Source organism: Heptranchias perlo, chromosome 22 (genome assembly GCF_035084215.1).
Source record: "Heptranchias perlo isolate sHepPer1 chromosome 22, sHepPer1.hap1, whole genome shotgun sequence".
Taxonomy (NCBI): domain Eukaryota; kingdom Metazoa; phylum Chordata; class Chondrichthyes; order Hexanchiformes; family Hexanchidae; genus Heptranchias; species Heptranchias perlo.
In genome coordinates this window covers 9,085,853-9,099,439 of record NC_090346.1, presented here as the reverse complement: position 1 = coordinate 9,099,439, position 13,587 = coordinate 9,085,853, and the positions used below count along the sequence as shown (strand labels likewise).

Genomic DNA, 13,587 nt, shown 5'->3' with positions numbered 1-13,587 from the left:
AAGATATATTAGCTGCATTGCTGAACATGCAGCCGTAACCGTATCACTGATGTGTTCACTGGATGGAGCAGGTATTGTTCAATAAATGCTAGTTTTTCTATGCTGATTTCCACCACAAATATGTAATTAGTCTGGAATACAGGGTGGTGCATCTGTTTGAACAGGAAACCTTTGAAGGCTTATCCCTGAGAATATATACAGCAATGGGTGTTGAAATAATATTGGTTAGACAATTATCATGCAGGATAAAAGTCCTGTATCAAGTACCTAACTTTACAGTTTAGTTTATTAAACAAAGAATCTTTAACATGAGTTCCGCCCAGAAAAGTAGAACGAATAATTTTTTCATAAGTGATCTCCATGAGTGTAATCTGTATATAGTATGAGTACATAGCAAAAGTGTAGTTATATTGCCATTTCTGTGTTACTGCAAAATGTAGAAGTGCTGGCATAACTGCAGTGTTTGGCCCAACCTGATTCTGGAGGGAAGAAGTGTGAGATTCTTGGACGACGCAGTCTCTTACTACTGGGTTTGACACTGCATCAACTCCTTGGGCACTTTACAAACTTACATTTAAAATGTAACATGTGGAATTGGAGCTCTGCACATGTGTATAAGCATGCATTCATGTACAGAGTTTTTGCTGACCATATAAAATTCAATTCTGAGCCAGACTGTATCAACAAGGTACTGATTGCCTGGAACTGATTCTGCAGCTACTGCTGCCAGGCAGTTAGATATGGATGAGTGTATAATTAGAGCACAAGTTTTTGTTTGTACCTGCAGCACCTCAAGGTAAAAGCTTATGGCTTTCATGACTCATTCCTCGTGTGTTTCTGTACCTCCCATAGGCTCCGATATTTATGGGGAGGGAAGAGAGATCGCATCGCGTGGGAGGGGAGATCGCACTGCAGGAGGGTGGGTGGGGCGGGATCCGATCGGTGGGGAGGGGTGGGTCTGGAGATCGCAGCAGGTTAGCTTAGGGGGACCGGAGGGGAAGCACTCCTACTCCTCCTAGCCCACAAGCAGTGCTGGAAAAGCACTTACACGAGGCTGCAGTGTGTACCATCCATAGGATGCACTGCAGCAACTCGCCAAGGCTTCTTCGACAGCACCTCCCAAACCCGCGACCTCTACCACCTAGAAGGACAAGAGCAGCAGGCACATGGGAACAACACCATCTGCACGTTCCCCTCCAAGTCACACACCATCCCGACTTGGAAATATATCGCTGTTCCTTCATTGTCGCTGGGTCAAAATCCTGGAACTCCCTTCCTAACAGCACTGTGGGAGAACCGTCACCACACGGACTGCAGCGGTTCAAGAAGGCGGCTCACCACCACCTTCTCAAGGGCAATTAGGAACGGGAAATAAATGCCGGCCTCGCCAGCGACGCCCACATCCCATGAACGAATAAATTTTTTAAAATGAGGGATCCGGTAGTTTTCGCCTCCCTTTACCTGCTGGGTTTCCTGAGCCCCAGGAACCCCGTGCTGGAGGCATTAAATCCAACTGGCTGCTAAAATCTGAGGCACGCAGTCTTATTTAAATATTATAATTACTAACCCGCCACTCGAGAGCTGGTTACTCACCCGACCCCCAACGCGCCTCCATTAAAAGGAAAGTAGGCGCATTCGCAGTGGGTCGGGGTCAGGTTTCGCATTTTTGAGAATTTAACACCCCTCTCCTGCCTGTCCTAGGGGGTTAAAATTGCCCCCTTAGTGTTTCTTATAGGGATTCTTAATCAACAGATTTTATCAGTTGCTGTACCCACTGGGAAAGGCCTAAAGAATTTGACTGACAAGCTGCTAGATACAGTAGAAGAGAACTGAAAGCTGTTACTTTTGTTTTTTTAACATTTGTAGTGTCTTATCATGCAATAATCTCTAAAGTCATGTAATTAGAGGAACTGAAATAAAAATATATAAAATTAAAATTAATTCTAAACATGGGGGCATTGCAGTAGTGCTGCAGCTCCACAGAGTGGAAGATTGCAGACTTGATTTTCCCCATTTCATTTGAGCTATGCCAAGTCAAGAGGTGCTAGATGTAAAAGGCTATTCTAGGTGTTTGCTCCTCTCAAAAAAAAAAGGATCAATTTGTGGCATTTACCCTGACTTGCAAAACTCTTAGTAATGGCAGATATTAGCTCAACATCTTTTCCTAATCGAAGTTCAGGGAATTAAGTGGCTGTCACTTCCATGCTTAATTGTTGAATTGTGGAACAGACTGGCAACCAATGGCTCAGTTTTTGAAATATTCACATATAACATATATTCCGCATGCGGTAGAAGGATATGAATTTGGTGTAGCGAACAAATTGTTAGATTGGAAATTGAAACAGTACCAGGTTGGGCAGAATGAACTAGTTGTGTTGAATGGCCTTTTCTCTTTTCCAAATTCTTGTATTTTTATTTGTTGGAATTATTGAGGTTTGCCTGATAGTTTTGGAAATCCTCCTCATAGCTGGACTTTTCTGGCCCCAAGTTTCAATTTGCTGACTTGTGCCTTGGATTCTGACATGCATATTTCAATCTCCTTTCTCAGCTGATTTTGATCCACTTTCCTTTTCCCAAATCAACTATCTTTTCTGGGTGTCTGTTCTACATGTCTACTATTCTGTGGGGGGGAAAGTTTTTCCCAGTCTAACTTTGCTTGATGTTTATGAATCCTCTTGTCCTGTGCTCACTGTCCAAGTTAAATAACTTGCTTCAATCTTATTTGTACCCTTCATTATGTTGAAGAAGAGGGGCAGTCTGGATCTCTACCCACAATTATCTCTTCTGCTACACTTTCATCTGTGACCAATGTTTCCACCTGTGCTGCCTCACCCACATAACTAAATAATGGGCATAAGGGGGTGATTTTAAACCCCAAGAATGGGTGGGTTGGGGGTGGGTGGGAGTTGAAAATAGTTGTTTTTTGGGTCACGACCGCAACCCAGCTTTATTTCCGGGTTTAACATCGGCTTGTAAAAGTACAAGCTTCCCACTGGGAATGCAAAGTCCAAACATTTTGCAGTTGCGACCCAAAAAAACAACTATTTTCAACTCCCACCCGCCCCCAACCCACCCGTTCTTTGGGTTTAAAATCACCCCCAAGGTGTCTATATATGGGTTAGGGTGATGACGTTTGGTATTCTGATAAATGGTGCTGTTCCAAGAATCACTAATTGGTTTCCATCTTGTTTGAAGAGACACACGACAACGCAAAATCGTCGAGCAGAAATTGATAGCCAAGTTCCGCACCCATGAGGACGGCCTCAACCAGGATCTTCGGTTCATGTCACGCTACACGTAACCCCACCAGCGAATAAAAGTTATCTGTTTTTAATACAACGGGTCATTTTCTGTCTTTCTCTTCCTTTCGGATGTTTCTCCCTCTCTCTCTCTGTTTTGTGTTCTGGCCGTTTGTACATTCGGTGGTCCTGTAGGTAACACCTCTCTGTCTGAACACTTTGATTGCCTTGACAACGGGCAGTTGGAAAGATTATCTGTAATCACCAGGTATTGTTCTCTGAATATAAATGCGAAACGTTCAAGGATTTCCACATTCACCTGACGAAGGAGGAAGCCTCCGAAAGCTTGTGATTTTCAAATAAAATTGTTGGACTATAACTTGGTGTTGTAAGATTGTTTACATTTGTTTGAAGAGAGCAGATGGGATGTTATTAATATCCATTTGGTTTCTTTTTTCTGTCTGATGTCTGAAACAATTATGCTGTAATGTAATATTGAAACATTCAGGTAATGCATGGTACTGAATATGAGCAGAACTTTCCAAGGCCCTGTACCTCCAGCAATTTCCCGATAAGTTGCCTGGTGGGAGTGAGGCCCTGTTAGTACTGCAAGGCTGTGGAAATTTCTGCCCAGTACGTTTCATTATGGTGCATACCAAGTGATTTTGGCATCCTCAATCTCAGAGGATCAGTGCCTCTATGTCTATGAACTGCACCATTCTATTTTCATAGATGGTATAAGTAACACCTTTTTGCATAGGGCCCTTCATGTTTCCTTCTTCCTGTCCTGTTGTTTCATGCAGTGTTGGTTTTAAAACGCAATAGAAATGTGAATAGGATGAACTGATTTGCCACCTGGCATGGTGATCATTCAGTGGATGCATACTTAACTTAAATTATTTTTTTTTTGAAAAAGCTTAAAACTGTATCAGCCAAATACATGCTTGATGTCCATATTAAGAGTGCCTACTCTTTCAGCTGCATATTTTGTTAACAATATTTCATTCAGCAACTGAAGACATGCAACTTATCTGCCACTTTAACAGGTGGAAGCATGGCCGAGCGTTCTAAGGCGCTGGATTAAAACTTCAGTCTCTGCGGGGCGTGTGTTCGAATCCCACCGCTGCCAGAATTTACTAGAACTAAGGGGCATAATCTTAGAATAAGGGGCTGCTCTTTCAAAACTGAGATGAGGAGAAACTTCTTCACTCAGAGGGTAGTAGGTCTGTGGAATTTGCTGCCTGTGGAAGCTACATCATTAAATAAATTTAAAACAGTAATAGACAGTTTCCTAGAAGTAAAGAGAATTAGGGGTTACGGGGAGCGGGCAGGAAATTGGACATGAATTTAGATTTGAGGTTAGGATCAGATCAGCTATGATCTTATTGAATGGCGGAGCAGGCTCGATTGGCCTACTCCTGCTCCTATTTCTTATGCTCTTATATATATCCTTCATATCCTTATTAAGAAAGGATGATATTTTACTTACTGTAGTCTTCTTTCCCAGATTTTTGTATGTAGTTTTGCTTGTGTGGTCTCCATAATTTGCAATTCCACTAGTGGTAGCAGGAATGATCCAGCCAATAATGACTCCACGATAATAAAGCTGTGTAGACCTTATCCCAGGTTTCCATGCTGATTGGCATTCTCCTGCCAAATATGTTCTCATGATATTCATGGTTCACCACCATGCAGATCTGGCAGAAGGTCCACAGAAAGTTCCATGATCCCTCAAACTGCAGCACACCACTGGAGTACGCTGTCCATAGAGCATCCAATTCCCTGTCAAAAAAACCTTGCTTTACAGAATCAGCCATTCTCTTTAGAATTGGTACACTCCACATTTGGATGAAAGAATACTTCGCCACTTATACCAATTAAATGCCAATTTACCTGCTTACGAATGTGAAAACATTTTATGGGGGAGTCATCATTGGCTGGTTCATTTCTGCTACCATTAGTGGAATTGCAAGTTATGGAGACCATATGAGCAAAATGGCACACAGTTGCCATTATAAAATTGCTCTTAAATTCTACAAGATTCAGGCTACTAATCTGAAATATGTTGAAAGAGGAAAAATATAGCCCCTATTCAGAAAGTACTTGATAAGTTCAATCTGGTTCCTGACTTTTCATTATTATTACTCAATGAACTAATGTTAAGTTTAAAAGGTGTTTTACCAAGGACTGAGTGCATTAAATTTCTAGTGACTAATATTTTGGCACTGATCATAAGGTATTGAAGCCAAAACGCTTCACATTTTATCAAACACGTGGAGCAGGTATTGATTTTACTCCTAAGATTGAGGGGTTTAATACATGAAACATTTATCAATGTAACAGTAATACATAACTATTTCAGGGATTTTTTTGCTGCTGAAATTGGTGTATTGTAATTTTAGACCTTTATTCCTTTTCACAACTTAAGTGAGTTTGAGAAGTTAGAAGATTGTCTATTGATACAAACATATCTAGGTTATTTTATTTTTTTTCTAAAATTTTTCAAAAAAATGTTTTAAATATTGGTAGCTTAGTGTCTATACATTGACTAAAATTGTGTTTTCATTAATGAAAGAAAAAACTTGGATTATATATCACCTTTCAAAACCTCAGGATGTCCCAAAATGCTTAACAGTCAATGAAGTATTTTTGAAGCAATAGTTTCTCTTCCCTCCCCAGCAAAGTAACCACAGGAGTCCCCCAAGGATCCATCCTTGGCCTCCTATTCCTCATCTATATACTGATCCTTGCAATATCATCCACAGACAACAGGTCAGCTTCCACATGTACGTTGTCGAGAGTCAGCTCTACATCTCCACAGCCTCACCTTGACCTCTCCACTGCCTCTGTTGAATGAGCCTTAATTTCCTTCAGTTCAACATTGGGAAGACCGAAGCCATTGCCTTCGGTCCCAGCCGCAAACTTTGTACCCATGCCACCAATTCCGCCCCCCTCCCCAGCCATTGTTCCAGGTTGAAGCAGACTGTTTGCAACCGTTGCATTCTATTTAACCCCGATGTGAGCTACTGACCCCTTATTCTCTCCATAACATTGACCACCTACTTTCACCTCCGTAATATTGCCCACCTTCTCACCTGCCTCAGCTCATCTGCTGCTAAAAACCTCATTCATGCTGTTGTCAGCTCTAGACTCGACTGTTCCAATGCTCTCCTGCCATTCAGGTAAGTATATTTTAAACACTTTTTGGTGGCAGCCTGCAGTGGTCCCTTTAAGAATCACCTGTTAGGCCACATATAGTCCTGGTTTTCCTGAATGGCACTGCCTCTAGCTGACTCAGGACAGCCCAATATAGTACTGGGGACCTCATCCAGGTGTTAGACCCTTTGCCTGTGCAAATAAGGGGCCTAACGCCTGTTTCAGGCACAGTCCCGTGATGCCTTTTTTTGCCTATGCCAATATGGTGGATGGTGCACTTCTGGCTCGTATTGAGCGTGCGCTTCCTGCCTGCCATATTAGAGTCTTAGCGCCTAGATTCATGTATTCTAAGCAGGTATAGAAGTAATGGCCTGGAATTTCCTGAAAGAAAGACTTACATTTATGTAGGGTCAAAAATCAAAGTTCCCATCAAGGAAACACTAGTCAATCTCCCATGGCATTGCACACAACAACAACAACTTGCATTTATATGGGCCTTTAACGTAGTAAAACATCCCAAGGCGCTTCACAGGAGCGTTATCGAACAAAATTTCACATCAAGATACGTAAGAAGCTATTATTCAGATAACGAAAAGCTTGGTCAAAGAGATGGGTTTTAAGGAGTGTCTTAAAGGAGGAGAGAGAGGTAGAGAGGAGGAGAGGTTTAGGGAGGAAATTCCAGAGCTTAGGGCCTAGGCAGCTGAAGGCAAGGCCGCCAATGGTGGAGTGATTAAAATCGGGGATGCGCAAGAGGCAAGAATTGGAGGAATGCAGAGATCTCTGAATGTTGTATGGCTGGAGGATATTACAGAAATAGGGAGGGGCAAGGCCATGGAGGGATTTGAAAACAAGAATGAGAATTTTAAAATTGAGGCGTTGCATTGACCAAGAGTCAATGTAGGTCAGCGAGCACAGGGGTGATGGGAGAATGGGACTTGGTGCGAGTTAGGATACCGGCAGCAGAGTTTTGGATGAGCTCAAGTTTATGGAGGGTGGAAGATGGGAGGCCAGCCAGGAGACCATTGGAATAGTCCAGTCTGGAAGTAACAAAGGCATGGATGAGGGTTTCAGCAGCAGATGAGCTGAGCCGGGGTGGAGACGAGCGATGTTATGGAGTTAGCAGTAGGCGGTCTTGGTGATGGAGCGGATATGCGGTTGGAAGCTCATCTCAGAATCAAATAGGATGCCAAGGTTGCAAACGGTCTGGTTCAGCAACAAGTCAAGACCAAGTGTAGTCTTCAGGTGAACCGGGGTTAAAGGGTAGAGGGTACTTGGATCAGGGCATCCGGACGTAATTCAGTCATACAGTCTGTCATTATTTTTATTTAATACTTTGATTTTATATTATTAAGTATTGTTAAAGAAAGAAAGAACTTGCATTTATATAGCGCCTTTCATGACCTCAGAACATCCCAAAGCGCGTCACAGCCAATGAAATACTTTTTGAGGTGCAATAGCAAAGCTTATGATAATGTGGGAAGAGAGAAAGGAGTTGATTGGAGCACAGGGGTTCCTCTGCAGAACAGGCTGAGAAGTGGGCGATCCAAATTGAGATGCTATAATGGTGGGAGGGTGTAATTACAGAGTTGAACATTTACACAGGCAGTTTATCAATGTGGTCATAGGAATATACAATGGGGGAAAAGTTAAAACAAAAGTGTGCCATAAACATGACAGGAAGAAGTAAGGTTTTTTGTACTGGCTGCAGTTCAGTGCCTTGAGTCAAGGGTTTTTAAGCTGTTAAATCCTTCAAAGATGAAGTGTTGCCAAAGGTGGTGACGGAAACGCTTCCAAGAAAAACTGCAGTTTTCACCTGAGAGATGGCCATGAAACATCTAGAGTCTCTATAGCCAACCCCCTCGGGTCACTTTCCTAGTATTCGTGCCCTCTTGAGTGCTCTAGTATACATTGTGGAAATTTCGAAACAAAATTAATTTGTTTTGTACCTTGCGGGAGACCTATGGGCAAACCAAACAATGCCATCTCTAGTGTAGTCACAGAAGTACACTCCCTGTGTTTGACAAGGTGTCATCTTCAAATATTTGTCTGCAGACCTGTCATTTCAAAACCTTTTCTAGTGCAGAGATGGCTGTGTGTAAAGAAAAATTTGTGTCTTACAGAACATCACCACTCAAACCAGCTCAAAGGCTGCCTGTCAGGTAGATCTTTCATAAAGGTTTTCAAAAAAGAATAATTTTCTTTTTAATGAAAATCAGTGCTGTTAAGATAGATTTTTTTTTGTAACTGCCCTATTTTCTGAGCACACAGTTTTGCTAGAACCAGAAAATTAAACAAGTATTCAAATTGGTGGGTGGGGTGGGGGGGGGGGTGGGGGGTGGGGGGGGGGGCGGTGGGTGAAGGAATGCCGAGAAACACATTTCCCGCACAAGTCTACCGTCAGCATTTATTGGATAAAACTAATTAGGTAGAACGGATGCAGATTTTACACATTATCCAAACTGAATTATGTTCAAGAAAAGTAGTTTTTTGAAATTTTAAGTGGTTTGTTCAAAGTGGTAGAAGGTCACACATTCAACTTCCAAAAAGCTGTAATTAGAGAAATAATATCAGCAGGCTAAGTCTTTCAGAGTTGTATTTTAAAGGTAAATTGTTCGCTATTGTACTTCTAGAAATATTTTGATTTTTTTTTTACATACTTAAAATTTAAATGCATTTAGGGATATTTAGAGCAGATAGCAGATATCTGCTGAATGTTTTCAGGGAATAAATCTCGTCAGTCGATTCCATCCACAAAATACTTTATTTTAGATAACAAAATCAGTTGTCCCTCCTCCCCTGCACAAAAAAAATCTAATTGCCATGTAGGGAGAAGATGTAGATTTATATATCTGCCTGTCTGTCCTTCTTCAATCTATCAGTGAAGAATCCATAATTGAGATACGTTAGCGATTTCCTCTCCCCGGAGACCGGTATATTGGGAACTGCCTGTCTGTTCATCTGTCCTGCTCATCATCTTATTAATTTAAAAATTATTCAAACTTGGTTTCTCCTTTCCTGGAGGCACTGATCTATGGTTCCATGGGTGCTGGCCAGCTGTTTGGTATTTTGTCGAGTGATCCATTTCAGCGAGTATTGGTGGGCTATTTTATCAAGGAGTGCATCATGGCTGAGCCAGGTTCCTATGCTCATCTGATGTCCACATGTGTATTCTTTTCACTGAGTCACTGGATAATAATGAGCAGTAAACGCCGGCTAAATTGTTTTTTTTCCTCCCTCTGTAGCCAAGGGACATTGATATCAATTGTAAAGCTCCAACTGCTGCCATAGCTGAGATCAGCAAAGTTAGCACAGACTGGAATTGAGTCTGGGCCATCTGGTCTGCAGAACTAACTCGGAGGAACTAAATCTTCACCTAACATCCTGCTGTAACTCATTCCCCTATTTTATAGCTCTCATTTTCGTAGAAAGTTAATGTTTTATCTATATGCAAACCAATCCTTCTGTATTTAGAAGACATTATGATCTATATGAAGGTGTCGCTTGTATGGATTTTAAATCGGAAGTTCACATGTTTAGTTTTATTGACAGTAATGTTGGAAAAAATTGCACTGAATTAAGAAGGCCGAAATGCTTTTAGGATTCGTTATGTACCAAGGCTGTATGCTGGACTGTTCAGTACGTGAACCATTTAAAACAGGTACTTTCCATTATTAGTGATAGGTCGCTGGTCTATGTTTATAATTTCCTATAGTGAATGATTCTTTCTGTTTCAACTGGGACATTTGGGGAACTCATTGAATTGAAGGAGAGAAAATAAAAGGGTGAATGAAATAAACTTGTCTGAACTGGAAAGATAACCCAAGATTGGGATTAAAGATGTCTTTAAATTTTTTTCTGAAATCCTCTTCTTTAATTGTGACGAAATGCAGAGTGGATGATCCCTTCTGCCTCCTCCCGATATCCCCACCATCACAAGAGCCAGTCTGCAGCTAATTCGATTCACATCACGTGATATCAAGAAATGGCTGTGTGCGGTGGATACAGCAAAGGCTGTCGGCCCCGACAACATCCTGGCTGTAGTGCTGAAGACTTGTGCTCCAGAACTAGCCGCTCCTCGAGCCAAACTGTTCCAGTACAGCTACAACACTGGCATCTACCCGACAATGTGGACAATTGCCCAGGTATGTCCTGTCCACAAAAAGCAGGACAAATCCAATCCGACCAATTACCGCCCCATCAGCCTACTCTCAATCATCAGCAAAGTGATGGAAGGTGTCGTCGACAGTGCTATCAAGCGGCACTTACTCACCAATAACCTGCTCACCGATGCTCAGTTTGGGTTCCGCCAGGACCACTTGGCTCCAGACCTCATTACAGCCTTGGTCCAAACATGGACAAAAGAGCTGAATTCCAGAGGTGAGGTGAGAATGACTGCCCTTGACATCAAGGCAGCATTTGACCGAGTGTGGCACCAAGGAGCCCTAGTAAAATTGAAGTCAGTGGGAATCAGGGGGAACACTCTTCATTGGCTGGAGACATACCTAGCACAAAGGAAGATGGTAGTGGTTGTTGGAGGCCAATCATCTCAGCCCCAGGGCATTGCTGCAGGGGTTCGTCAGGGCAGTGTCCTAGACCCAACCATCTTCAGCTGCTTCATCAATGAACTTCCTCCATCATAAGGTCCGCAGCCTTGTATGCTCTATTAGCATACAAGGCTACGGACCAAATGCTGGAATATGGGATTAGAGTAGACAGGGCTGATGGCCGGCGCGGACACGATGGGCCGAAGGGCCTCTATCCGTGCTGAATAACTCTATGACTCTACTCTATGACTCTAAATGGGGATGTTCGCTGATGATTGCACAGTGTTCAGTTCCATTCGCAACCCCTCAGATAATGAAGCAGTCCGTGTCCCCATGCAGCAAGACCTGGACAACATCCAGCCTTGGGCTCATAAGTGGCAAGTAACATTCGCGCCAGACAAATGATCATCTCCAACATGAAGAGTCTAACCACCTCCCCTTGACATTCAACGGCATTACCATCGCGGAATCTCCTACCATCAACATCCTGGGGGTCACCATTGAACAGAAACTTAACTGGACCAGCCACATAAATACTGTGGCTACAAGAGCAGGTCAGAGGCTGGGTATTCTGCGGCGAGTGACTCACCTCCTGACTCCCCAAAGCCTTTTCACCATCTACAAGGCACAAGTCAGGAGTGTGATGGAATACTCTCCACTTGCCTGGATGATTGCAGCTCCAACAACACTCAAGAAGCTCGACACCATCCAGGACAAAGCAACTCGCTTGATTGGCACCCCATCCACCACCTGAAACATTCACTCCCTTCACCACCAGCGCACCGTGGCTGCAGTGTGTACCGTCCACAGGATGCACTTCAGCAACTCGCCAAGGCTTACATAAGAACATAAGAAATAGGAGCAGGAGTAGGCCAATCGGCCCCTCGAGCCTGCTCCGCCATTCAATAAGATCAGGGCTGATTTGATCCTAACCTCAAATCTAAATTCATGTCCAATTTCCTGCCCGCTCCGCGTAACCCCTAATTCCCCTCACTTCTAGGAAACTGTCTATTTCTGTTTTAAATTTATTTAATGATGTAGCTTCCACAGCTTCCTGGGGCAGCAAATTCCACAGACCTACCACCCTCTGAGTGAAGAAGTTTCTCCTCATCTCAGTTTTGAAAGAGCAGCCCCTTATTCTAAGATTATGCCCCCTAGTTCTAGTTTCACCCATCCTTGGGAACATCCTTACCACATCCACCCGATCAAGCCCCTTCAGAATCTTTTATGTTTCAATAAGATCGCCTCTCATTCTTCTGAACTCCAATGAGTAGAGTCCCAATCTACTCAACCTCTCCTCATATGTCCGCCCCCTCATCCCCGGGATTAACCGAGTGAACCTTCTTTGTACTGCCTCGAGAGCAAGTATGTCTTTTCTTAAGTATGGAGACCAAAACTGTATGCAGTATTCCAGGTGCGGTCTCACCAATACCTTATATAACTGCAGCAATACCTCCCTGTTTTTATATTCTATCCCCCTAGCAATAAAAGCCAACATTCTGTTGGCCTTGTTGATCACCTGCTGCACCTGCATACTAACTTTTTGATTTTCTTGCACTGGGACCCCCAGATCCCTTTGTACTGCAGTACTTTCCAGTTTCTTGCCATCAAGATAATAACTTGCTCTCTGATTTTTCCTGCCAAAGTGCATAACCTCACATTTTCCAATATTGTATTGCATTTGCCAAATCTCCGCCCACTCACCCAGCCTGTCTATATCCCCTTGTAGGTTTTTTATGTCTTCCTCACTCTCTACTTTCCCTCCCATCTTTGTATCATCTGCAAACTTTGATATGTTACACTCGGTCCCCTCCTCCAAATCGTTAATATAGATTGTAAAGAGTTGCGGAACACCACTGGCTACTGGTTGCCAGTCTGAGAATGAACCATTTATCCCAACTCTCTGCTTCCTGTTAGATAACCAATCCTCCACCCATGCCAGAATATTACCCCCAATCCAGTGATTCTTTATCTTGAGCAATAATCTTTTATGTAGCACCTTGTCGAATGCCTTCTGGAAGTCTAAATACACTACGTCCACTGGTTCCCCTTTATCCACCCTGTACGTTATGCCCTCAAAGAACTCAAGCAAATTTGTCAGACATGACTTCCCCTTCGTAAAGCCATGCTGACTTTGTCCTGTTAAATTATGTTTATCCAAATGTTCCGCTACTGTCTCCTTAATAATAGACTCCAAAATTCTACCCACCACAGATGTTAGGCTAACTGGTCTATAATTTCCAGCCTTCTGCCTACTACCCTTTTTAAATAAGGGTGTTACATTCGCAGTTTTCCAATCTGCTGGGACCTTTGCCCAGTCCAGAGAATTTTGGAAAATTATTACCAAAGCATTCACAATCCCTACTGCCACTTCCCTCAAGACCCTAGGATGTAAGCCATCAGGTCCAGGGGATTTTTCCGCCTTGAGTCCCATTAATTTACTGAGTACCAATTCCTTAGTGATTTTAATCGTATTTAGCTTCTTCCCCCCCCCGCCCCCAGAGCCCCCTGTTTGTCCAGTGTTGGGATATTCTTAGTGTCCTCTACCGTAAAGACTGAAACAAAATATTTGTTCAGCATTTTTGCCATCTCCATGTTTCCCACCATTAATTTCCCTGTCTCATCCTCTAAGGGACCTACGTTTGACT

General features: G+C 42.9%; 1 protein-coding gene across 1 annotated transcript in view; it reads left to right on the top strand.

Annotated features, from left to right (window-relative positions):
- Nucleotides 1-13,587, top strand: part of sdk1a (sidekick cell adhesion molecule 1a) — a 682,245-nt gene that overhangs the window by 68,937 nt on the left and 599,721 nt on the right. The window lies entirely within an intron of this gene.